We start from the raw sequence: 25,311 nt of genomic DNA on the forward strand, positions 1-25,311 counted from the left end.
TTTGGTTTATGTTTTACTTTATAAGAGCACTCATTCACTTTATTTTATAAGAGCACTCATATATAACATTCCTCTAAGTAATCCATTTTCTTTATGCATTAAAATTAGATTCTGGTGACAAAGAAAATTCAGTATCTGAAATTTCCCAGAGCACTCTTCTGGGAAACGAAGTTAAAACCCTCAAGGTTCTCTTGGCCTGGGCCTCTCTGCCCGGCCCACCGACGTCTCCTCCTAGACTCACGGCAGCAGGGATCCAGAGGCCTCAGGCCCACAGCCCCTGAGCAGGACACTCCTCTTCTGTTGGGTTATGCTGTGAGTGTGACCACCACCTGTCTAGCTCCAGCTCTGCTCCCCAAGATGGGGAAGGGGAGGGGAGGTCCAAGCCAAGGCACAAAGCCACCTTTCAGATTTTTCAACACTGTCTTCTCTCTTCAACATCCCAAGGGCCGGCATCTCTCTGAGGGTCCTTCCAGCGGGACCCTCGCTCCGCCTGGGTGTGGCTTCCTCTGGTCTCATTCGCTGAGTGGCTCAGTGCTGGGCTCCCCTGGCCTGGCTGCCTTTGGCCCCATCGCAGAGCTTCTCCCAACACATTAGACATCAGGGCCTTCCAGGCAGCAAAGACAGCAGACTGTATCTTCCAGTGTGCCTCCGAAAGCCAGGCTGGGCAAAGCGGCAGCCGAGTGGGGGTGGCGGGAGGGTGCGGTGTGTAGAGAAAGTAGGTCATTAGTGGTAAAGACTGCAATTTTCAAGGGGTTGTTAATGCTTTGTTTATATGGATTTCTCCAAATGTGACATTTTAATGGCATCATAATTGTGTGATTACAGTGCAGTCGACACTGCTCGGGGGAGGAAAGGCGACAGGGACTCCGGCAACCTGCTGGGGGAGGTGGCTCCCTGCATGGGACTGGCTCAGTCCTGCTCAGGCCAGGACGCCTGGCAAGCATGAGATGTGGCTCCCCAGAGGGCCCTCTGCTGCACAGGGCCATGAGTTTCCAGCAAACTCGCACCTAGCCTAGCCCCTTGGACAGAATCAATGCCTGGGGCTGCAGGAGGGAGAGGAGGGTAGTTCCACACGCCCCCACACCCCCACCGAGGCCCACCCATAAGAGCTGCACTTGTTCCTTCGCTCTGTGCATGTGCACGTTCATTCATTCACTATTTCTTGAGTTCTGTCACCTGAGGGAAAGGGCCAATAGCTATTCAGAAATAAGAGACAAAATTCAGTAAGAAGGAGAGAGCAGCAAGGAAAGAGATCCACAGTGACAGGGTCTCCTTGCTAAGCTTCGCCTCTGTACTAAACAAAGGCCAACCTGACATGCCTGCTTGGGCATCTCACCCCAAGTAGGTTCCAAATGGAAAGCTCCATCTTCCCGTCCCAACTGGCCCCTCCTCCTGTCCTTCCCGCAGGAAAGAATGGCGCCATTATCCATGCAGGGGCTCAAAGAGGAATCTGACAGTCTTTCTTTCTGATGCTTGTTTCTCTCTCACCTTTGCCTTCAGCCTGATCACCTGAACTGCCCCTCCCCCATATCTAACCCATCACCACGTCCTAAAATGGGTCTCCATCCATTCCCCTGCCCTCCCCTACCTCTACAGCCATGCCCAACCACCAATGACTGCAAGAAGCCCCAACTCTGCACTTCTACTCAGGGCCCCAACCATCCATTTTACAGAGTCACCTTTTTAAAATCACACCCGATCCTCTCTCTCTCCCATGCTAGCTCCAAACCTCTCCAGTGGCTCCCTCAGCACTCGGAGTACTGTCCCCAGTCTGCCGTTACCCACCCACCCCGCCAGGCCCTGCCAAGTCTCCAGCCTCATCCCACCCTCCCTTCCCCTTTGGTTATTCTACTCCAGCCACACTGGCCTCTTCAGCTTCTAAAGCAAGACCAGCTATTTCCCTGTTCTGGGCTGAGTTGTCTCTCCCCCTCAAAGATTCATCTGTTGAGGTCTCCAGGACCTCAGAATATGACCATATCTGGAGATCATACCTTTAAAGACATAACGAGGGTTAAATGAGGTCATCTGGGGGGCCCTAATTCATGTGACTATTTGGAACTAGGGCCTTCAAAGAGGTGATTATGTTAAAATAACCATCAGAGTGGAGCCCTGATCCCCCATTATTGGTGTCCCTATAAAAAGAGGTAGAGATACCAGGGGAGTCCTCACACAGAAAAAAGGCCATGTGAGGACACAGCGGGAAGATGGCAAGCCAAGGAGGGAGGCCTCAAGGGAAAATGTCACCGCCAGCACTTTGATCTTGGACCCCAGGCCTCCAGAACTTCAAGAAGAGTAATTTCTGTGGTTTAAGCCTACCCCCCCCCCCCAGGGTGGGGTATTTTGCCATAGCAGCCCTAGCAAACAGGCCTCCATGCCTGCTGGACTCTCTGCCTGGAATAGTCTTCATCGGACCCACTCCTACTCATCCATCAGCCTCAAACAAAGTGTGGCCTCCTTAAAGAGGCCTTCCCTGGACCTCAGACTGAATCAGTCTGGACTCTCCTAGACCCTTGTACCTCTCCTTCAAGGCATCTGGATGCCCCAGCCTGCACCAGCTAACTCTAAGTATCTCTCTCCTGTCTGCCCCTCTGACCAGGCCATCACAGTCCTGAGAGCAGGAACCGTGTCTTCTCACTCACCACTGGTATCACCTGCACAGTTCCCAGCACATGGGAGATCCTCAAATATTTGTTGAATAAATGACTCTGTGGACATGAATTATCTCATTAAGAGCCCCAGGATTTGGATACCACAATTCCCATGTCATATAGAAGCAGAGGTTAGAGGAGAAGAAGGAGATACGCCCAAGGGCAGCCAGCAAGGAGGGAGCAGGACTGGCTGGAGAATCAGGGCCATCTGCCTACAAAGGACTTGTCACGGCCCCATCTGTCCAGAGGAGGGGAGGCAGCAAGGGCTGGGCTTGTCAGAACGTTTTGGGAAGCACACAAGTCCTGGCTTGGGACTGCAGGGATGGGCCAGGCTGACAGGAGTCTAATACAGAAGGGGCGAGTGGGGGTTGGGAAGAGTAGATGCCCAACACGCCTGGCTTTGCCATCTCTCTCCTCCAGTTTCTATCTCTGTGACCTTGGGCAAGTGATTAAACCTCCCCTGGCAACGGAGAGCATCACAGAGGCCTACTCTGTGAAACCGTGATGCTGGTTTATGAATGGAATAGAACTCCGTAAGTAAAATATTGAGCACGGTGCTGTGCGTACACCAAGCATTCAATAAATAGCAACTACATGTTTATGTGTTAGTAAAGTGAAGAAGACACTGTGAGTGCTGGCCAGAAAACACTGGCTTCTATATCATTCTCTGCCACCACACCTGGTGTCCTTGGGCAAATCACTTCTGCTCTCTGGGTCTCTGGTTAGTTCCCCAGCCATCAGGTGCAGGGGTGAGAGAGAGAAAGTATTCTTAATTATTCTGACCAGACACGGCCCCCTTTTCCAAGTGATGGAAGCCATGGGTCTTCTCCCCAGAGAAACGTCTTTGTATACACAGGTGCAAATTTCTGCTCACAGTATCCAAGATCCTGTGCTACCCTGGAGCCCCAGGAGGCACCTGGCTGTCAGGTCCAGCATGGAGGAGTGGGTACCTCCCTGAAAAGATGAGTTCACATGGGCAAACCTGAGAGATCAGTGAGGCCCTCCTTCCCCCCTTCCCGGCTACCCTTTAGGGGGTGGAAGCCAGTTCCCCGGCTCTGCCAAATTCCGCCCATGTCATACTGAGCACAGTCATGAGGCATGCTGTGCAGAGGGGCCCCATCATTGGTCCCTGCTCTCTGCTGTAAGAAGACAATGACTTTCAGATACATTATCCAGATGTGCAGCCCCAGCCCCGGCCGCCATCTGGGCAGCCTTAGAAAACATCTCCAGAGGTCCACGAGGAAACAGCCCTGGGAGAGAAAGTGGGGTATCTTTCAGCTGTTGCCCAGAAGCTGAGGGTTGGGAAATGGGGCGAGGATAAGAAGGGTGGGGATGTCAGCCAGTTTCAGGAACTTTTCTACTCCTTGGTGCCTCAGCTCCGAGTACAAAATATCTTTGCAGAGCTGTCCAAAAGATATGCTCCGGGGACTGAAGTCTTTAGATCTGCCATTTAATTTTTCACAGTGCTGCTGGAGTGAATCTTCTAAAATATAGTTGGGTCCCATCCCTCACCATGGGCTGCAAGTCCTTCGTTCGACTTCTGGCCTCATCTGGCTCGATCCTGGTCCCCATACACTGGTATCCTTACTGGCAATTTTAATCTTAAACGGCCACCACCTGTGTTCGAAGGAAGTTGAGAGAACCTGACCCCAGCAATCTAAAAATGTCCCGCCCCGTGTCATGGCACTTTAATTACCTGCTTACTGGGTCTTCCCGCCCCAAGCTGCACATGCTGTAGAGGGACGAGCGTGGGTTTTCCCTGTGTATTCTGGCATCTGGCAGAGGAGGGGTGCCCTAATGAAGATGGCTCACAGCCCCAGACCAGCTCTGTGACTCCACCCTCCCCTGGCCAACACACTCAGGCTGCAGGAAGTAGAACACAGAGCTCCCGGCCCTCAAACTATGCCTTACAGAGGGAAGTGAATGGGCTCGGACATGCTAGGAAAGCGGTCAAGAAACGCCCTGCCCTAAATCAGGGTCAGGAGGTCAAGCAAGATGAAGATCAATGGCATGGCCATGATGTAGTCATGTTGCTGGGGAGGAGAAAACAAAACAAAGAAAGGGAGCATAGCATGAATAAAATAATAATAACTCCCCCCCACACACACACCAGAAACCCCAGTGTGAAAGAAAACATGACCTAAGGAACAGAAATTACCCAAACATGCTTCATGTTCTAGAACAATCTAAGGACACGAATTCACTAAGAGCTAAAAGATTAGATGATAAAACAAAGAAGTGACACAAAGTGTTATGTATATAGTTGAGAACCACAACACGCTTTTTCAGAGCGAATAAATAAATGCAGAAATTCCAAGAAGCAGAGCAGACACAGCAGAGAATCTAATTAATTATATCGATGAAAGGGTCCCAGTTCTGGTCTGCCACCTGCTAGCACTGGGTCCCTGGGTGAGTCTTTGTGACAGCACAGGAGAAAGGCTTCCATTATTAAAGCGACCGGGGGAGAGAAAAGCCGTGTAGAAACAGCAAAGGTGAGCTGACATCAGAAAGCTAGGGAACATGAAGCAGAGACACGGGTGGAACACACACAAGGTACTCGTCTTTTTCTTAAACGACACTCCTGAAATGAATCAAGCCCAAACACGCACAAGAAAAGAACACGCCACACAGTTCCATGAAACACCGATACAGACCAGCGGGCACAAAGGCATGTCCCGGCTTAGGTACTGAACTCGGAAAATCAAGACAGAAGTCAGCAAGCATCCAGGCAGACCTAACAAGTCACCTACAAAAGGGAGAATGCTGGCTGACCTCAGACTTGCTCACCATCAGAGAACAACAGACAGATGCTGGACAGATGCCACAGAGGCTAACTGCACGTGTGACCCGAGAGCATCTTATCCTGGTAGGGTGTTGTTCGGGTGTGAAGGCAAGAGGCTGACATTCTGGCCATCAGAGAGCTCAGGGATGATAGCACACGTGAGCCCATTTTGAAGAATCTGCTAGATGGTAACTTCTGGCCAATGAAGAGATGGTTCAACATGAAAAGGGAATGAAGGATAAGAACCAGTAGAACATTCAGTCTATTTAATTATGAAAACAAACCCAAACTGCTGTGGGAGTGGTTATTAAAGTTACTATTTATGTGATCTGGAGTAAGCTACTTAACCTACTTGAGCCTCAGTTTCCCTCACCTGAAAAGCGGGAGAGTCATGCCCATCTCACAGGGTTTAAGGATTAAATGAAAACACCATCTGCGAAAAGCAGTGACTTGCACGTAACAATTCACTAAGAGGTGAAGGTAACCAAAGATGAGGATAAAAACTGGAATGGAAGTAGGCACCCCAACTCCCCCCACCAGGAAAAAGCAAGAGGAGGACCCACTGTTCTGGTCTAGAGAGCTCAGGGGATGCTCTCACGAAGGTCCCTATCCCAATGCTGCAAGTCAGAGCAGGGAGAAGCCTTCCCCACAAAGGGGTGTGGGGCCCCCAGCTTCCAACCAGGACAACAGCAGCCCCCTTTCATCAGGACAGAGGTCGAGAAGCTCACGACTGAATGGGAAGACTTCACCTCCCACGAGGAGCTGGGTGACAGGGAGCAGCCACCTCCTGAGGGTCTAGAGGGAATCTCCATCTGACCAGTCCTGAGGAATGGAGAGCCATGGTGCGCACAGGTGGGGAACATGGTGCACACAGGTGGGGAAGCCGAATTCTAGACGTGGCACTGGGTCCTCCAGACCCACCTGCTCCTCTTCATGGATTGGGGTCTATTTCCTCATCAGGGAAATATGGGAATGGGGTCACTGGTCTCCCACGCTCTCTGGATCTACCACATGCCTAAAGAGTGCAGATTTCTGAGCTGCCTGCATCCCTAGCATGAAGTCTTTGGACCACAAATAATTCAACAAGCAAATGAAGGGAAGAGGGAGACCAGCAAGGGAAACAGGAGATTGAGCATAAATTAGCAGGTGAGGGGGTGAAAAAAGGGACTCAGGAAGCAAAGGCTCTGCAGAGGTGTCACGGCACTCCCTGCCAGTGAAAGCAGAGAGGTAGCTGCCTCCCCCTGCATGGGGCACCCCAAATTCCTCTCTCAACAGGAGCATTGCAGAAAGAAGTCAACACCACCTTCTGAAAAGGGTCCATAAAAACTGCATCCATTTATCTTAAAATAGGGGGGCTAAAGTTTGAGAACAAACAGGATTTTTGCACAGTTTCAAAGCACATTCCTCCAAGACTTTCACTAACTACAAAGGGAACATAGGATGATTTTAAATGGAGAAACTTGGTGGGCATCACCTTAGCCAAGCGATCAAGGTGAACACCACAGTAATAAGACACTGGTATCATGTATCCCCTGAAATGATGTGCTCAGGAAGGCTCAGCATCACCTCCATAGCCTTCTTGCCAAAAGTACAGAAGCTCAATCTAATCAGGAGAAAACATCAGACAAACCCAATTGAGAGACATTGTACCGAATAACCGACTAGTACTCTTCAAAGCATCAAGGTCAAGGAAGACAAGGAAAGACAGAGAAACTGTCACACATGGAAAGAGACTAAGGGGACATAACAACTGAATGCAACGTGGGATCTGGAATCAGATCCCAGAAAAGACAAAGCGCATTAGTGGGAACACTGGTGAAGTTTTAGACTGGAGTTTCGTTAATAGCAGGGCTGTGTCTAGAGTCAAAGCTAAAGATTTGAGGCAGCTCACAGGAAGTCTGACCTCTCAGCCGGAGTTCCCCATAACATGGTCTCCGACCAAGGGACCCATTTCACGTCAAAGAGGGGGAAAGCAGTATGTACAAGACTACAGATCCACTGGTCCTAAAATATACCATGCCATCCAGAATCTGCCAGCCCATTGGGAGTGTCACCGAGACACCAGCATGGAGATGATAGCCCGAGAGGACAGGACACCATCCCTCAGGGAGTTGCCAGGCACTGGCGGCCAGGATATGGGGCTTTATAGTCAGTGGGTGAGATTTACGGGCCTGGGTACCAAGGAGTAAAGGTGGGAGTGAACAGATTCACCACTCCCACACTCTGGGAGTTTGTGGTTTTTTCTTAGGGTCTAGAACCCCTGGGTCCCAGAGAGGGGACACGTCTACCTCTTGGTCCCACCTAATGAGACACAGTCCCTTTAGACTTAAAGCTATGGCTACCACCTCTTTAGTTTTGACTCTTTTTACCAGAAGATCAGCAGGCCCAGAAGACAGCTCCCAGAGAAGGATGACTGGGGTGAGGTGAGGAGCTGGGGCCACTGTGTAATGGGGGCAAGAGGCATAGGCTTGGCATTCAGGTGACTCCCTGGAGCACCTCTTGGCTCAGCCATGATGGGTAATAAGCAGGTACTGCAAGCCCCAACTGCCAGAGGCACAGAAACCAGGGCCTCGGGAATGAGAGTCTGGGTCACCTTGCCAGGCAGGCCACCTAGCCCGGCCCCCCGGGCAGGTGGACTGGGGGGAATCCAGGATGGCTGGTGGGGAGGGAGACATGAGGATTAGGTCCAGCCCCTCCCTCGTAGGTTTCCCTAGAAACTACCCAACCCGAATCCCAGAGATGCTTGGATGGCATATGGATTGTACTGGATGGAGTGGTGGACTGTGGTGGGGGCCACGGGGGCCCCTTGCAGGCCCCATTAACCGTATCTGTACCCCCATCCTCCAGCGGCTGAGGGCGCTGGCTGCCGACTCCCTCAGTGAACTGCGCCCCCACCAAGCGGGACCTGCCTCTCCTGGAGCTTCCATCCCTGGCTCCATGGAGAAGAGAGTGCCCAGGTGGAGCAGACTTTGCTCCGGGCTCCCCATGGGACCAGGCCCAAGCTCGTCTCCAAGGCCCCAGCCTTGCACATCAAGGGCAATTACCCTTCCGCGGCCCTACCACCTTGCCTCACACCTGTGCTCCTGGGAGAGCTCTGGGTTACATCACTTTTACAAGGCTCTGCAGTGTGGATCCTGACCCAAGACACAAGGTAATACCTGTCCCGTTTAGAATCGTGCCTGGCATGCAGTAAACTGCTCAGTGGATGTCAGCCATCAGCACCGCAAGGTGCCAGGCTCCATGCTAGGTGCACTATGCTCATTATTCCCTGACCCCTCCTACCAGCCCTGCAACGGGAGTAACTCCATGACCATTTCCCGGATGAGCAAAGGCCTCCCAGCTAACTACGGCAGACTCTTCATTTGCACCCCAGTCTCTCTGGCCCCATGGTCATCCTGCTAATGGCACTTCTGTCTCACATATCCCTTCGGCCTCCACATTTTCAGGAAGTCCCTACGACTCTAAGCCCCCCCATCCCCATGCCCTGAGCCCTGGGACCTCGAGAGCTGGAACTTCCTCTCCCGTGGCCCACAGGGCCTGCTCGGAGTCACAGTGGACCCTCAGCAGCCCCCACCTTCCATCCCCACCCACCACAAAAGCATTTCCAACGGGCCCAGCAATACGAATTCTCTGGACTCCATCACAGCCTTAACGACATGTGAAGTCACTGAAAGTAATGCGCATAACACACTAACCATTTTTACAAGTATTTGAATTTCCTGCTGAGAAAACACAAGATTTTTATTTCTACCTGCAGGGGACCCAGGTTCTGGATGAAGCAAAGGTTTCAAGACTGGAATCTTCTGCCTCAGGAGCGAGCCAGAGGTAAGCGAGAGGGAAGCAGGACCGGTAACCCGTTCACGGCACCTGGCCTGGAGGCCCATTCTGCAGGGAGAGGGTCCTGTTTAGGCTCTGCCCCAGTGAGCCTGCAGTCACGGAGGACCCCCACCCCTTGGGAAGACGCAGAGGGCCCGGCCCCCCTCACCTGGCAATAGGCCGGTGCTACTGGGTTGAGCGGGTGACAGAATGGTTGAGAAAGAGGGCACTTGATGAAATTAAAAAGCAACCAATTTAAAAGAGATTAAGGAGGGAAAAGGGGATTTAATGATCAGCTTTTGCCACTGTGAACTAGCTGAACCCACTGGCACAGAGACTAATGGTTTAATATGTTGTTAAACAAGGGTGAGCCGTCTGCGTGAGTAATAAGGGCATCCGTAGTTACAGCGACAAGGGTGAAGTGGCCCTGGGCCTCGGGGGCGGCACGGCTCTGGGCCCGCACCAGCCGGGGGTGGGGGGCAGCAGCCTCGGGAGCAGGGATGGGGCAGGGAGGCCTCCAGCTCCAGCTCTGCCGGCCAAGGGCCCCCTGTCCCCGGCACCAGAGAGCGCTGGCTCCGAAGACCTCGGGAGAAATAACGGCCACATATCCTTCACTCTTGCTACAGAGTCCGCAGGGCTGGGAACCTGGCATGAACGACATCTGCAAGACCGAAGGCCTTGGGGACGGACGGAGGGGAGGAGAGGTGGAAGCTTCCACGCCTCCCTACAGCTGAAGCTCTAGGTCAACACAAAACAGCACAGTCTTAATTCAGAATGGGACTCAGGCTGAGAATATGTTGGCCCCGGAGCTTATTTTGAGTGGGTTTTGCTTTCATTTTCATCGGTAAACTGCCCTTCCTCCAGGACCAGCAGTGCTCGGGGTCTGACACCTAACATACGTCACCAGCTCCCAACGCTGTAGTCATTTGCGAGGACCCAGGGTCACTCGTCATTCACTCATTTAATGACCACTCACAGGGACTCTGTCTGCACCCTGCAGGGCCTGGGCTAGGCAGGAGGCTGCGGGGTTCCCCACCTGACCACACAGCCCAGTCCCGAGTCGGGAGCCTGCCTTCAACAATGACACGTCATGACAGTCACGACCGGGCAGGTCCAGGGTTTCTCACCAAGGTTAGGTAGATACTGCTCCCTGTCCAGAGGCCCGCACCCCAGCCTGGAGCCCAGACCGTCCTGACAATGGCAGCTTGGGGCAGAGGCAAGAGTGCTAGAGTCCTAGTCCCATCTCTGCACCTGCTTCCTGTGGGACTCCAAATACTGAGCTTGCAGTCTCCATTCCCCACTCCGTAAAACGGAAAGCACGATACCTGACCCGCCTAGGTCATGGAGTCATCAGGGGAGTGAAACAAAGGGATGCATGTCAAAGTGCCTCGACAACCTAGCAGCATCACACATGTACCAGAGACTCAGTACAGAGCCAGACTGGAGCTGGCGGGGGAGAGGTGCTCGGGCAGTCCCCCCGATAAACAGCATCTCTGCAGAACGGACGAGTGAAGCGGCCAGGGATTTGGGGACACACGTGCCAGAGGTATGTGTTTTGCTACTATAACCAAGCAAAGCAGTGTGGGATCACTTCCCGGCACATGAAAATAGACTCAATCTACAGACCTGTACATTTTAATTGCGTTCATTAAAAGGGGATTGAACTGAAAGTGAAAGCTGATCTTTCTGTAACTGTTCTATCTAAAACCTCGCTACTGGTGTTAATACCTCCATGTGGGTCAACAATGCTGCAGGGAACAGAGAGGTTTGGAAAGAAGCAGGGGACCTCCAGCAGCCCCTGCGCTCCCTGCCTTGGAGACCATCCAAACACTCCTCTGGGGAGCACAAAGCTGGAGGTTGGACAATTCCTACCTGTGCCTGGATTTCCAGGTGGCCTCGGCATCATATAAGGATGGTCTCATCTACAGATGCCAGGCATGGCCCCTGTTGGATTCTCTACTCCTCAACAGTCGTGCTGGCTCTGAGACTGGCCCTCTGGAGATGCGCTTCTGCCCCCAGTGGGGAGGGGAAGTATGCTGCCCTTGGGATCAGCCTACATTCTCCGTCTTGTCCTTCTCTGCCTCTTGGCTCCCAAACATCATGCAGCTTATAGTGATCATCTGGGACAAGGCAACCCCACCTGCTGATCCAGAATTTATCTGGCTCATCCCCACTCTGGGTGAGCCAGTCTCTGCTGCTCTAAGGAGCTCATAGTGTGCAGGAGAAACAGGCTTTCCAGCAGCCTGAGCATTTCTGAAAAGCCAATTGCATGCTTATTACTTCTCTCCAGGAATGAAACCCACGTCCCACATGGCCATCCCCTTCCCCAGCACACACTCGCTTATCTCAGCCACACGGTCCCTCCAGCCAGCCACTGCTGTCAGAAATGTATAGCTGGGCTCTTAATCACCTGCCAAGGGGCCTGGAGGGAAGGCAGGAGCGTGAATACCCACCCCGGAGCCAAAAGAGATTCACTCAAAAGCTGGAAAAGCACCCGGGCATGGCACAGATGAGCTGGTTTGCAGGCAAGGGAGGGATCCTCTGGGAGTCATGTGAAGTGGTGGTCACAAAAGGACATCAAGGTGAGGGGCAGCTTTGGAGGCGGTCTGAGGTCCTCCCTCTCAGACCTGTGGACCAGATCCAGCCTGCCACCTGCTCTGACAAATAAAGTTTTATGGAGACACGGCCACATCTACTCGTTAGCACGCTGTCCAGGGCTTTCTTGCTACAACAGCAGAGCTGAGACCATATGGCCTGCAAAGCCTGAAATATTTACTATCAGGCCCTTTAGAGAAAAAGCCTGCCAACCCCTGGTGTGGTCAGAAAGGCACCAGAGCCTGAGCCTAGAAGTGGAAGACTCGAGATAAAACATGTACTCTGTCCTGCCCTTGCTGTGTGCACCTGGGAGCTGTCTTCACTTCTCTGCAGATCAGTAGCTGATTTTCTCATCTATCAAATGGGGCTATAATATCTACTTTACAGGGTTGTTGCCATAATTAGTAAAAACTGGACAAGCTGTGTGTCCAGTGATGGCCTCAAAGGCAGGTGCATGGACAAGTAAGTAGGTGTTCTTCCTCTGTGGTTCTGAAATAAACTTTTGCATCCTATTCTTCATGGCTGGACTTTTCAGAGACCCAGCATGTGTTTTTGCAAATATGTGTATAAATGCGAGGTGTGGGTCAGAAAGGGTAGGAAAGGAGAGATGAAGGGAAAGCCATTCTTTGTCACCGACTTGAGTTGACCAAAAGAAATACTGATAAAGCAGGTGAATCAAAGCCTGCTTTCTTTTTTAATGTGGATGTTGCCAGATCCAAAATATGGCCACTGAGCCCCCCAGGGGTCCCCTCAGCGGTGGGGGGATGGGATGCTGGGCCCCAGCCCTGTCGTACTACCTGGCTTGGGGTCAGTTTCCCCTTGGGCTGAAAATTATGGATCTTGACCACATACTCAGCTTGCAGTCTGCCCCCAACCCCGGTTCTCAAATGAGGTCACTTTTTAGCAACATCCCACTTTCCTGAAAGTCAGAATACATGGGCCTTCAGTTGCCATGTAATACTTGTACACGATTTCACTTAACCAATGAGTCCTGAGGGACTAAGGAAGTACTGAGTGTTCCCAAGACTGGTGGAACACAATGCCTGCTCAAGGCGCTTCTGGCCTCCTCGGGGCAGACTGGGAACAAGCGGGGCCAGGTAAGCAAGGATCTTTAAGGATCTTTAGGATCTAAGCAGAGAAGAAATTATGGTGCTCCTCCTCATAGATAATTCTAAATAAAAACATGACACATCGACACCCAAGGCTTACAAGTACACTGAAATGGACAGAGGTTCTCTGTAGCTTTTCTGATGTCGAAGTAAGTTCATGGGAGCTGACCTCTTCTGCTCGCACCACCCACCCCCGCCCCAGCCACCGGCAGCCCTGCTATTCAGCCATCCACGTACCGGAGAAGTCAACACTGATGCTAAGTGCTCTAGAGAGCCCCAGCAAAGGGCACAGACGGTCAAGAGGGACCACTTCTGGAAGGGGACTTGAGGATGCTCCGGCAGGGGCACATTTGCATCAGGCCTTGAAGAACAGGAACATTTCAACAGATTGAGATGTGGGAGACAGTTTTCTAGTTAAGGGTCTGGCCAAAGTATGGTGGGGGAAAAAAGACATCTTTGAAGGAACAGTAAAATTCTAAATATTGCCTGGAAAAGGTTCTGGTGGCTGAAAAATAATGCCAGTGAGAGGTAGAGTATGGGAGGCCTTCACCACCAATTGTATTACTTAGGAGATATCTCCTCCCCCTCTTGGCTCCTCAAGGAATTCTTTCCTTCTTTCCTTGTCCTCTCTGTCTTACATCATCACATTTCCCCTCTTTGCTGGATCATTCGCATCCATCAGCACACAGCCCTAGAACAATATTTCCCACCTTTCAAAACCCTCCTTTGCCATCAACAAAACAAAAGGCAACCTACGGAATGGGAAAAGATATTTGCAAATGATATATCCAATAAGGGGTTAATATCCAAAGTATGTAATGAACTTCTACAAATCAACACCAAAACAACAACAACAACAACAACAAAATAATCTGGTGAAAAATGGGCAGGGGCCTGAATAGACATTTTTCCAAACAAGACATACCAATGGCCAACAGACACATGGAAAGATGCTCAACATCACTCATCATCAGGGAAATGCAAATCAAAACCACAGATATCACCTCACACCTGTCAGAATGACCAGTATCAAAAAGACAAGAAATAACATATGTTGGTGAGGATGCGGAGTAAAGGGAACCCTCGTGCACTGTTGGTGGGAACATAAATTGGTGCAACCATTGTGGAAAACAGTATGGAGTTTCCTCAAAAAATTAAAAATAGAAATTCCATATGATCTAGTAATTGCACTACTGGATGTTTACCCAAAGAAAATGAAAATACTAATTTGAAAAGGTCTATGCACCCCCATGTTTATTGCAGCATATTTACAATAGTCAAGATATCAAAGAAACCCAAGTGTCCATCATAGATGAATGGATAAAGAAGATGTGGTGGAATGGAATGGAATATTACTCAGCCATTAAAAAAAATGAGATCTTGCTGACAACATGGAGGGACCCAGAGGGTATAATGCTAAGTGAAATAAGTCAGACAAAGAAAGACAAATACATATGATTTCACTTCTATGTGGAATCTAAAAAACAAAAATGAAAAAATAGACTCATAAATACAGAGAACAAACTGGTGGTTGCCAGAGGGGAGGTGGGTGGGTGGGGTGGACGAAATAGGTGAAGGGGATTAAGAGGTATAAATTCCCAGTTATAAAATAAGTCACAGAGAGATGAAAAAGTACAGCATAGGAAATACAGTCAATACTATAATAATAGGTTGGGTGGTGACAGATGGTAGTTACACTTACCATGGTGAACATTATATAATGTCTAGAACTGTTGAACTGCCATGTTGTACACCTAAAATTAATAAATGTTGTATGTCAACTATACTTAAGTGATAAAATTATTTTAAAAAACCCTCCTTCAACCCCAGATCCCTCTCCAACAAACACCACCTTTCTTGGCTTGCCTTTATAGAAAGAGTCATGCTTTCACTGTCTCTTCCTCTTCTCTGCTGAGCCCCAGCCCATCAGCCTCTCTCCCCATGCCTCCATCGAAATGGCCTTTATGTAGGCTATCCATGATTTATAAATGATCCTTATGGAGGTCCTCCATGATTTATGAATGATCCTTATGGAGGTCCTCCATGATTTATGAATGATACTTATGGAGGTCCTCCACGATTTATGAATGATCCTTATGGAAGTCATCCATGACTTCCACATGGTTAAAGTCAATCCACAATTCTTATTCTCTCATTCTTGACCCATTGCATGGTAGCTCCAGCCCTTCCACTAGGACATACTCCTCCTTTGCCTCTGGGACACTGCTCTGTCCTGGCTTCCCTCCCACCTCTCTGGCTGCCCCTTCTCAGTCTCCTCCCTGCTAAGCACTGAAGCCCTCTGCCATCTTCTCCTCTGTATCCACACACACTCCTTTCATGATCTCCTCTGGTACCAAGGATTTCAACATAGAGAGGATTCCTAAATCTCTATCTTTACCTCCAACCTCTCAACTTCTTAATGTCCAACTACTCACCCAGCACCTCCACTGGAAGGTCTAAAATATTTCCTGACTTAAGTCCCTAACCCAGGTCTTGATTTCCTCTTCAAACCTGCTCCTCTGAGGCTTCTCCACTCAGTAAGAGGTGAATCCATTTATCCCGCTTCTCCAGCCTTCAACGTACAGGTCACCCTATTCTCCTGTCTCCCTCTTCACATCCTTTCTGTCAACAAACTTGCAATATAACCCACATGATTCAGTGCCTCCACCACTACCCCTGTACCCACACCAGCCTGTCTCACCTGAGTTCTAACTGGTCTCCCTGTTTCTTCCCTTTCCCCTTAGAGGTTATTCTCCACACAGCAACCAACAAGGGTCATCCTTTAAGCACATAAGGCAGATTACATTGCACTTCTGCATAAACTTTCTCCTGGCTGCACATCTCACTCACGGACAAAGCCCTAACAATAGTCCAAAGATCCTCATGTTCTCTCCTCTCTCCTTATTCACTCTACTCCAGTCATTCATCCTGGGTTCCTCGCCATTCCTTTCTGGGGCCCATCAAGGTCCCGGGAACCTCAGGATCTTTGCACCTGCTGTTCCTTCCAGCTGGATTGCCTTTCCCTCAGGTATCTGCCCTTGCCTTTCCCTCAGGTATCTGCCCAGCTCACTCCTTTCTGCTCAGATCTTACCTCACCTCTTTAGAAGACTCGTCCGGACCACCCTTCCCCTTATTCTGTTCTGTTTTTCTACATATTCGTTCATATAGATTATGTATCCCTTTGCTTTCTATCTTCTCTCACTAGAATGTGAGCCCCATAGGGAAGGAGCGTCACTGGATATCCCTGGCACCCAGCCCAGAGCCTGGTACATGATCCTATGCAATAAACACTTGCTGAGTAAGTTCTAGGCCCAAAAGTATGGATTTTATTTGGAGAAGCAGTGGGGAGCCACTGAAAACCTCTGAGGATAGTAATCCCACACAGCAGGCTCTGGGACCATCTTCCCAGTAGTGACAGCAGGCTCGTGGAGTACAGCAGTTCCTAGACGGGAAGTCAAAATATAGAACGTGGGGCTCAGCTATCCCACAGACACTCCATATGAGGCAGACCACACACTTCAACCATTTGGGGCAGCTTTTTTTTTTTTTTTAAATTCTGTGATAATGATGAAACTAGCTACCAGTGATTTAAGTACTTAGGTTAAATACATTTAATCCTTCTCATAACTCACTATTATACCTATTTCAGAGGTGAAAAAACTGAGGCAGAAAGATTTATTATAATGCCAAGAAGTTGACAAGACTAGATCCTCCTGCAGGAGGTCTGATTCCAGAGCTTGCATCCCTCCCCACCTCATTCTGCTAGTCTGTGAGAGGGGCTGGCATCAGGATCTGCAAGGAGCCCTCCCATCACCAACATTTGGTAATACAGAGACAGAGATGGAGATTTTAAGGAATTGGTTCCAGCAAGAGTTGATGCTGCCGTCCTGAGTCTGAAGACTGGAAACTCAGGCAGGGTTTCTATGCTCCCATCTTGAGGTTAAACCTCATTCTTTGTACTTAAGGCTTTCAACTGATTGGACGAGGCCCAACCATACAATGGAGGGCAATTTGTTTGACTCAAAGTCTGCTGATTTAAATGTTTATCAGATGTTTAAAATATCTTCATAGTAACATCTAGACTGGTGTTGCACAAACAATTGGGGCCAACAGCCTCCCCCAACTGGACACAGATTTAACCATTGCCGTGAGCTTATCCTTAGATGTCCTGGGTGTGCAGAGCCGGCCAGAGATCCACGTGGAGTATCAGGCACTTTCAAGAGGACACTTCTCTCCAGTAAAGGGCTGGGCCACTGGCTTTTCTGCAGGAGGTTTGCAAAGGTCAGAGTGTCCATCTTGATTTCCCTTCTCCTATTACTTTGCCAGGTCCCGGAGGCCTTGTAGAAGTGTTTTTCTTCCCACTATTATGGCTGTTGTTATTATCCTTCTTAATCTTGGCATGAGGATGCCTTGGCTGGCTTCCAAGATGGAGAGCTATGTTCTGTCTCCCTGACACCCTCCTGTTGCTTTTAATTGGGTGCAGAGTATCTTGTCTTCCTCCCCAGATGCTGGAGTGTGGCCTGGGATGGCTAAAGGGTCTATCCCGCCCTGGCTCAGAGATGAGTGGGACCTAGAACGGGGTGACACCAGCTCTAACCTTGGCTGCCACATGAAGACGTTTGCTTCTAAGGAGATTCCCAAGGCTTCTGTGCCTATCACTTATCAGAAGGGGGCCTGCCCCAAGAATCACAATGGGCTCCAGTCCTGCCTCTGTCACTAACCTGCCAGGTGACTGTGGACCAGTCCTTCCTGATCTCCAGCCTTGAGTTCCCACGAAGACTTGGCTAAGTTCCAAGGTGTCTTCCAGCTCTAGCATCCCACCATGCCATCATGGCTGGTCATTTCCGCCATGCTTACGTACAAAGAAAGGGGTAGGGCCCGAGGCGGGGTTTGCGAATATGTGCACAAGGACTTAAGGCCACAGCTAGGAATTGAACCCAGGACCCTCAGCTCTGAGTCTAGAACCCTTTCCTCTCCAGTCTTCCCCATGCTGCCCACTTTTTCGAGTGCAACCTAAGGTGAGAAATGCATTTCTCACCGTGATCAGGACATCCACACAGCACATACACCAACGAGTACAAGAGAGACTAACCTTTTATCAATGACACTCTTCCTTTCTGCTTGTAATGCCTTCTCGTTCTGTCCCACACCTTAAAATGTACAATTCACTGATGTGCCATAATCCATATTTTTAAAAAAGCACCTTGATCCACCTGACAACCCCTGGGCCCAATGGCAAACCGGACTTCCATGTACTCTCCCTGGGGCTTAAAGACAGGCTCTGCTTTCAGTATTTTTTTACTCTGAGAAGTCATGGGGCCCAGTCAGAGATTGGATCTTCAACCTTGGGGGTCCTAGCACAGTACACACAGATCCCAGACAAATGGGGTGATGGGTGAGATTGGCCAATTCTTAGCAAACTTAGGAAGAAAGTACATAGATTCCAGTGGGTTAAGAGTATTCCCAAGCATCCCTTTTGGGACTGGGATATAGTATTCGATGCGCATTATCTGTGTGTTTCCATTTATCACCACAATCTCATGCGCCCTCCCTACATGGTTAAATGGAAGTCGAAACAAAATTCACATCCACCAGGGGCACCTGGGTGGCTCAGTCGTTAAGCGTCTGCCTTCGGCTCAGGTCATGGTCCCAGGGTCCTGGGATCGAGCCCCGCATTGGGCTCCCTGCTCGGCGGGAAGCTTGCTTCTCCCTCTCCCACTCCCCCTGCTTGTGTTCCCTCTTTCGCTGTGTCTCTCTCTCTGTCAAATAAATAAATAAAATCTTTAAAAAAAAAAAAAAATTCACATCCACCATTACGAATCCATGGAGACTATACACCTCTGTACACAATAATCTTCAACTCTGGAAGGCTTTAGGCAACAAGTGCTGCCTGGGGGATATGACATGCTTTAAAGAGAGCCACGGTTTGTGTTTGAGCGCGCGTCCATGCATGCGTGTGTGCGTGTATGTGTGTGTGCTGGGGGCAAGGTGGCTGCATCAGTGGCATCTTCCTCAGGTGAGGGAGGCTTGCTGAGTCCACTACTCATGTGCATATGTAGTCAGGTGCATAATTCATATGAACCCCTCCTTTAATGTTAAATGTTCCTATTATTGATCCTCACCATCTTCCTTGTTGCTAGCGTGAATATTTTCCTCATCTTCCTTCGGCTCCTCAGGGCCAGAAGCCTGACTCCCTCACACAGAAGGCTGCCCAGAGAGACAGGCGTGAGGATGCCTGGCCTCTCTGAGGGGGACACATTCCTAAGTGTCCTTTCCTGACCACCTGTCTTGCCGAGGGAGGCCTCCACCATTGTACAGCCACTGCCCTCCTCCAAGATGACTGTCCTCTACCCCCACGACAGAACAGGCTGAACCCGCCATCTGCCCCAGATCTCCCCACTCCTCACCTCGACTCCGAGCCAGACTGGAACCCAGTCCATCTGGGACCAGCTCTGGGCCGAACACGACAGGTTCAGAGCTTCAGGGCCACTGCCTGCACCCAGACTGTGAACAGGCCAGCTCCATCCAGGTTAGAGCCGCGGCTGCCTGTCCTTCTCCCCAGTATCTCGCACACATAATAGTCTGTGTCAGAAATACTGCTCCTGTATTATAAATATGCAAAGCCAGGGAGGCAGCAGGCGACTGGGATAAAACACCAGGGATTATTTACGAGTCTCCGACTCACACACTAGGGCTTTATTTGCTTAATGAATGGCTGGGGCCAGCCATCAGCCCAGGGATTTATTTGTCACTGGGAGCAGAAGACACTAGGACGTAGAGATGTAAAAATGACAAATGCCCCAATTCAGCCAAGGTGGTATTTCATTGCCACCATCTCTGGCGGGGGAGAGGGAAGGACAGCTCGCGGGCTAAGCAGCCATGGCTGGGAGGAGCCTACAGTGGGGAGACTGGCCAGGTTAAAAACCAAAAACCAAAACAAAACCAGAAACGTTGCTTTCCAGAACGAAGGCGGAGGGGCTGTTCGCAGTTCTCATGTGCTCTTGCTCCCCTCAGCTCTCATGGAGAGCCCCCACTTCTCAAACTGTCCCACCTAAGAAAAATGCTAAGGTGCATGCTGCGAAGACCATAGGTCCAGACGTGCACAGAGTAGGATCTCAGCTTCTCTTCAGCAGCTCACTGGTAGGGGGACCCGGGCAAGTCACTTCAAGTCTCTGGAACTGCCTTGTCATTTGTAAAAAGGATGGGATAGACAAGCTCTGTGGCTCTTACACAGGCTGATGCCCCTGCACCACCTCGGCCACCAACCTCGGCCTCCACCACCAGCACCGGCCACAGGCCCTCCACCGAGCCGGCCTCGCATAAGACAGGAGCAGGTCTTGTGTCCCCTCCCAGTGAAGCCCCCTGGCCTTGAATCTTGCCCCACGTCATCCATTTGGTAACAACCCCCTGACTTCCAGCGACACATGGCCACTCGGCCAGTGACTGTACTCCCCCATCGGCCCCACAGCCAGACGGAACCACATCACAAATGGAAGGTGAATGGAAGTTACATGGGCCACATACAGGTCATGACCTTCAAAAAGGATACGGACAATCCCTTGCTCCTCCCCCACCCCACCCCTACCCCGGGACTGGGACATGGATGTAACGACAAGGACGACCCTGTAAGGCACAGAGGAGCAAGAAGACAGAGCCTGGCTCTCCATGTGACCTCATATTGCAGAATGCCCCCAACTTGGCCCACCTGTGGCTTGTACAGAGAGAAAAGAAGTTTCTATCTTGGTGGAACCACTACAAGTTTTGGTATCTTTGCTACTGCAGCTTAGTCCATATCCTAACCAGTACGCCTCCCACTGTCCTTCTGGGGAGACGAAGTCCTCTGCTCTGTGCTGCCACAGCTCATCGTCTCGAGGACACCACTCCATGAGAGCGGATCATACAAACGTCCTGGATGATTACATGTGTGTTTTCTGGACAGTGAGTAGCCAGAAAGCAGCTAAATGAATAAATAAAGTCCCCGTCAGACCACTTCAAGGGTCCTCATCGCTGCAGAAGCTTATCAGAAATCCAACGCATATGGACGGGCCTGCCCGTTCTGAGTTTTCAGAACAGCACAGGACGCAGCAGTGGGGCCCGAGCACCTCACTGATGTGCCAGGAATGGAGCCAACGAGACCCGTGTAGGAAAGGCTTCCTGACATGGCAGCATCTGCCCACTGCCCTCCTGGAAATCATGCAGGCTGGGCACCAGGAGGGGACAGAAGAAGAGAGAAACCAAGGGTCTGCATCAGAGACCACTCCAGGTACTGGAAGCAAAAGGGATTAGACAGAGCCAGTTAGAAGCTTATAAAATCATTGAAAAGGCTGAGAAAGCAAAAGTTAAGGAAATCATAACTGGTGCTCAGAAAACCAGAAAATGCAGGAATTCTAGAAACGGCCACTGATGGTCTCCACTGCCTACAGTGCAGAGTGGGGGACATGTCTGTCACCATTAACAGGAGGACATCCAGGAATGCTGGCAAAACCTCACACTGCAAGGCAGCGAGCTCAAATTATACATATAATGCTTACACAAGAATGCAGTTTCCTATAACGGAGAGCACTCTGTATTCGGGGAATTTAACGTCATAACCTTTAAGGGACTGCAAGCACTTTCTCAAAACTGCAGACATCCAAGTCCGGTCCTGACACCTGGAAATCACTTCGGGGGTGAATGCCTGGATGGTCGTAGGAGTCCCATCATGTGGCCCCGGGGCTGGGGAGCAAGTCCCATTACTTCCTATCTACCATTGCCTCGCACAGAAGACTGGAAACACTCATAAAAGAAAGCGCATACAAATAACAAATACAGATATTTAAATAATAACAAAATAAAGCACATGACTTGGACACACTTTGGTTCTGAGGTCACCAGAGCATCATTTCCAAACAATTAGATTTAGGTATGATACCGTCATCACAACTGGTCATGAGGAAACTCTTTTTAGGCTCATTAAAGTAATTAATACTACTTTGACCCCATCTATCTTTGCATATGGCGCTGCAAAGTCTTTGATTAGCTGCTCATCTACCAATGCCACCGCACCTCCCCCAAATGGGCTCACCCGTTTCCTCCTCCCCACCCAACTCACCAAGTTAAGGAAACAAAGTCCCCCAAAGTTACAGCTTGTTGGCACACATTCACAACACTGGGTTCCATCCAGACAACATTATATGGAGAAAAAGGAAGTCTCTGAATGCCCTGCCTATGCCTTGGGAATAGCCACCACCCTTAGAATCCCATAAGGAAATGTGGCTTTGGGTGCAGGATCTTGGCTATACCTTCCAATTTGTAGGGAGGGACGGAGGCTTTCTCCTCCCCCTCCACACCCTCATGGAGGGGCAGAGCATGGGTCAGACACACAGTAAGTTCTCTCTCCAGTAAGTGTCTTCCTGTTTGGGGCTCTGTCTCTGACACCGCTGAGCTGTGCTCTGCTTCCTCCTCCTGTACCTTTAGGTAGTCCTTGTAGCTGCCATACTAACCTGCCAGGGACCTTCCTTCATTTGGAACAAGGCATCTTTGTCCCCCAGGAAGGTCATGCAGAAACCATGGTGGGATTTTGGGAGGAATACCCAGGGGCCAGATTCATGGATATGCAAGAGTCCCTGAGGCCCATCGCGATGAGGCCAGCTCCCCAAGATGGGTGACCCAGCAGGGGCTCAGGCCCAAAGCCGTCACCTGTGTAAGAGTGATTTTTCTCAGAAAGTCTTCTGTGCTGGTGGTCCCCAGGGAACTGGTGGGGATGGCTGGTTGAGGATTCACCTACTCAAGATACCCCCAATCACTGACATCCCAGAAGGACCAGGCTCACCTGGGCTCAGGGCTGTGGATGAGAAAGTCAGGATGCGGTGCAGGGAGAACAAGAGGGACCACAGGCACAAGGACTGAAGCACCAGGCTCCAGAATATGCTGAATAGCAACCAAAGGCAGGGCCATTTTCATCCCAGGCTGCAAGAAACCGATGGAGTCAGCAGTTCCGGGTAGCTGGGCTCGACTTTTCCTGCTTTTATTTTTCTGGTGCCTTCTGAGGTCAAGCATATTAAGAAGCTCTTGGGGCTGGGAAGTAAGTGAAGCAGCCTGAGGTCTGTGCAAGCAAGTGCACAACTTGATTCTGTAATCTTCCTGCCGGGGTAGCTGTTAAGAATATTCCTACTGCCGCCACCACCCCGAGGTGGTGGCCTCTTTCCCAGGCCAGGAAGCCCCTCCTCAGCACAGCTCAGCAGCGCTGCTGAGCGATTAAGGCCATATCAGCCTCCCACAGATCTGCTGTCGAGAGCAGAAGATGTGTCCCACACTTGGGAGCCAGGAAGCCCTGCGCTGAGCGGCATTTAGCTCGTGCTGGAAACACAGCTGGGCTCTGTGGGAGAGAGTGCCAGAGAAGGCTGCATCCCACCCACTAAGGGACCCCTGGATCAGTCAGCCCCCAAAGCAGTCCTGAGCTGGGAGGGGCCCGGAGTCACCTCACTTGGGCCTCACTCCAAGTTTAGTGCCACACAGTGATCAGTGGACATGCTTGGGTTGGGGACCAGACTGGGCATCATCTAGCTGGTGCTGCACGTAAAGGGACAGATGGCAGTGAAGGAATCAGGTCTCTGAAATGAGCTCTGCTGGCTCAGGTGGGCTGCCTCTGCAGGTGCTCAGGCTGAGTCACAGAAAAGAGGATGAGCTCTTGAGGCTTTGGAGTCTCTCTGACTTGCCAGGCACTTCCTTCCTGCCTTCATGGAGAGGGTTCCCATCTACCTATCATGTGTAGCACGGCTCCTACTTGCAAAATGCAACACACCAGAGGCAGGGACAAGAGGGGCTCCCCTGACACGTCCAACAGCAGAACCACAACAGAATTTCTATTTCAAAATAAGAAACCATGAAATTTCAACGCAAGACTCTGTCCCAATTCTTTCTTCCAAAGCCAATCATTTAGAATGAACAGGCTATCCTGTTGCCTACCATTCCTTACTCATGATTCTCTAGTAAATTCTGACAATACTGTTTTGCCTGCTTGACGTTCTAAGGAAACTCCCGTGTACAGATCACAGACATCCGCTCATCCCAGACCGGCCATCCTCTCTTTCATGTCTTAGAGGTAATGGCAAGCTGCAATTCGGGGAACCCGGCACTTTCTTCCCGGCTCCACCCTGGTCTGCCTCTGCCCCTAACCGTTTGGATTTCTCCACTGGCTGAGTGTTTGCCCATGCCACCCCCATGCCGCTCCCCTCCCTGAGATAGGCAGGTGATGCCCAAATGTTAGTTCTGGCACTAATTTCTCAGCAGAATGCCCTCCCACATTTCCAACCATCCACACATTTCCACTGAGAAGTTCTCATTATTGAAAATGCACATCAGAACCTGAACTCATTATATGGTAATAGCAAACAAAACCCTCATACTTGTCAAGGGTTTGAGCATTCACAAGTGGCTTCTACACCTATTTTATACCCATTATCCCATTTAAATCATACACAAAGTCCTGAAATGTAGGCCAGGCAGGCATTGCTAGTCTTATTTCATAAATGAAGGGACCAGGGCTCTGAAGAACTGCCTAAGATCAAACAGCTAGTAAATTATGGAGCCAAGACTACACTCAGTTTTTCTCCTTTCCTACTTCTCAGGTCAAAGACCCAAACAGCCATCAAATCCTATGAAGTCAGGACACCTGGCTGGCTCAGTCAGTAGAGCATGCGACTCTTGATCTCGGGGTTGTGAGTTTGAGCCCTGCATTGGGTGTAGAGATTATTTAAAAATAAAATCTTTAAAAAAAAAAAAAAAGAAGAAGAAGAAGAAAATCCTATGAAGTCTACTTTCCTCCCTAACCCTTTTATACTGGACCTGTCCTGCTGTGGTGATGACTTTACTCTAGGCTTTTGTCTCTAGCCGCCTGGATTATCCCAGTGGCTCCTTCCTTCTTCACCTTGCCCATCTCATTCCTTACCCCTTATAATGCACTGAACACTGCCTCTAAGTAATGACCAATGACACCAAATAATCCTTTAGAACACTTATTTCATGTTGTTACTCTTCGAGGAGGAAGTTTCAAGGACTCTTCCTAGCCCACATGTCAAAATACAGTGCTTTAGTCCAGTACCAGGGCCCTGCAAAATGGCCCCACTGTCCTTTGAAGCTCTGCCTGGGGAGTTCCCCTGAGCTCCGGTAGCTCTCCCAGCCACTGACTTTTGATCTTTGTGATTGTTTCTGTATTCTGTATGTGATTAATTTCCGCTCTAATCTTTACTAATTTCCTTCCGTTTGTTCTTTTTTTTTCTAATTTCTTAAGGTTTCTAATTTCTTATGTTATTACTTGAGATCTTTCTTCTTTTTAAATATAAGCACATACAGCCAGAAATTTCCCTCTAAGCAATGGTTT

The 25,311-nt window shown here is 50.1% G+C and overlaps 1 protein-coding gene across 2 annotated transcripts in view; it reads right to left on the reverse strand.

The window, feature by feature from the left end:
• The window catches only part of GALNT14 (polypeptide N-acetylgalactosaminyltransferase 14), a 200,290-nt gene that overhangs the window by 83,731 nt on the left and 91,248 nt on the right, over positions 1-25,311 (reverse strand). The window lies entirely within an intron of this gene.

Source organism: Mirounga angustirostris, unplaced genomic scaffold (genome assembly GCF_029215605.1).
Source record: "Mirounga angustirostris isolate CCGP_5_RB_7025 unplaced genomic scaffold, mMirAng1.0.hap1 SCAF_10, whole genome shotgun sequence".
NCBI lineage: Eukaryota > Metazoa > Chordata > Mammalia > Carnivora > Phocidae > Mirounga > Mirounga angustirostris.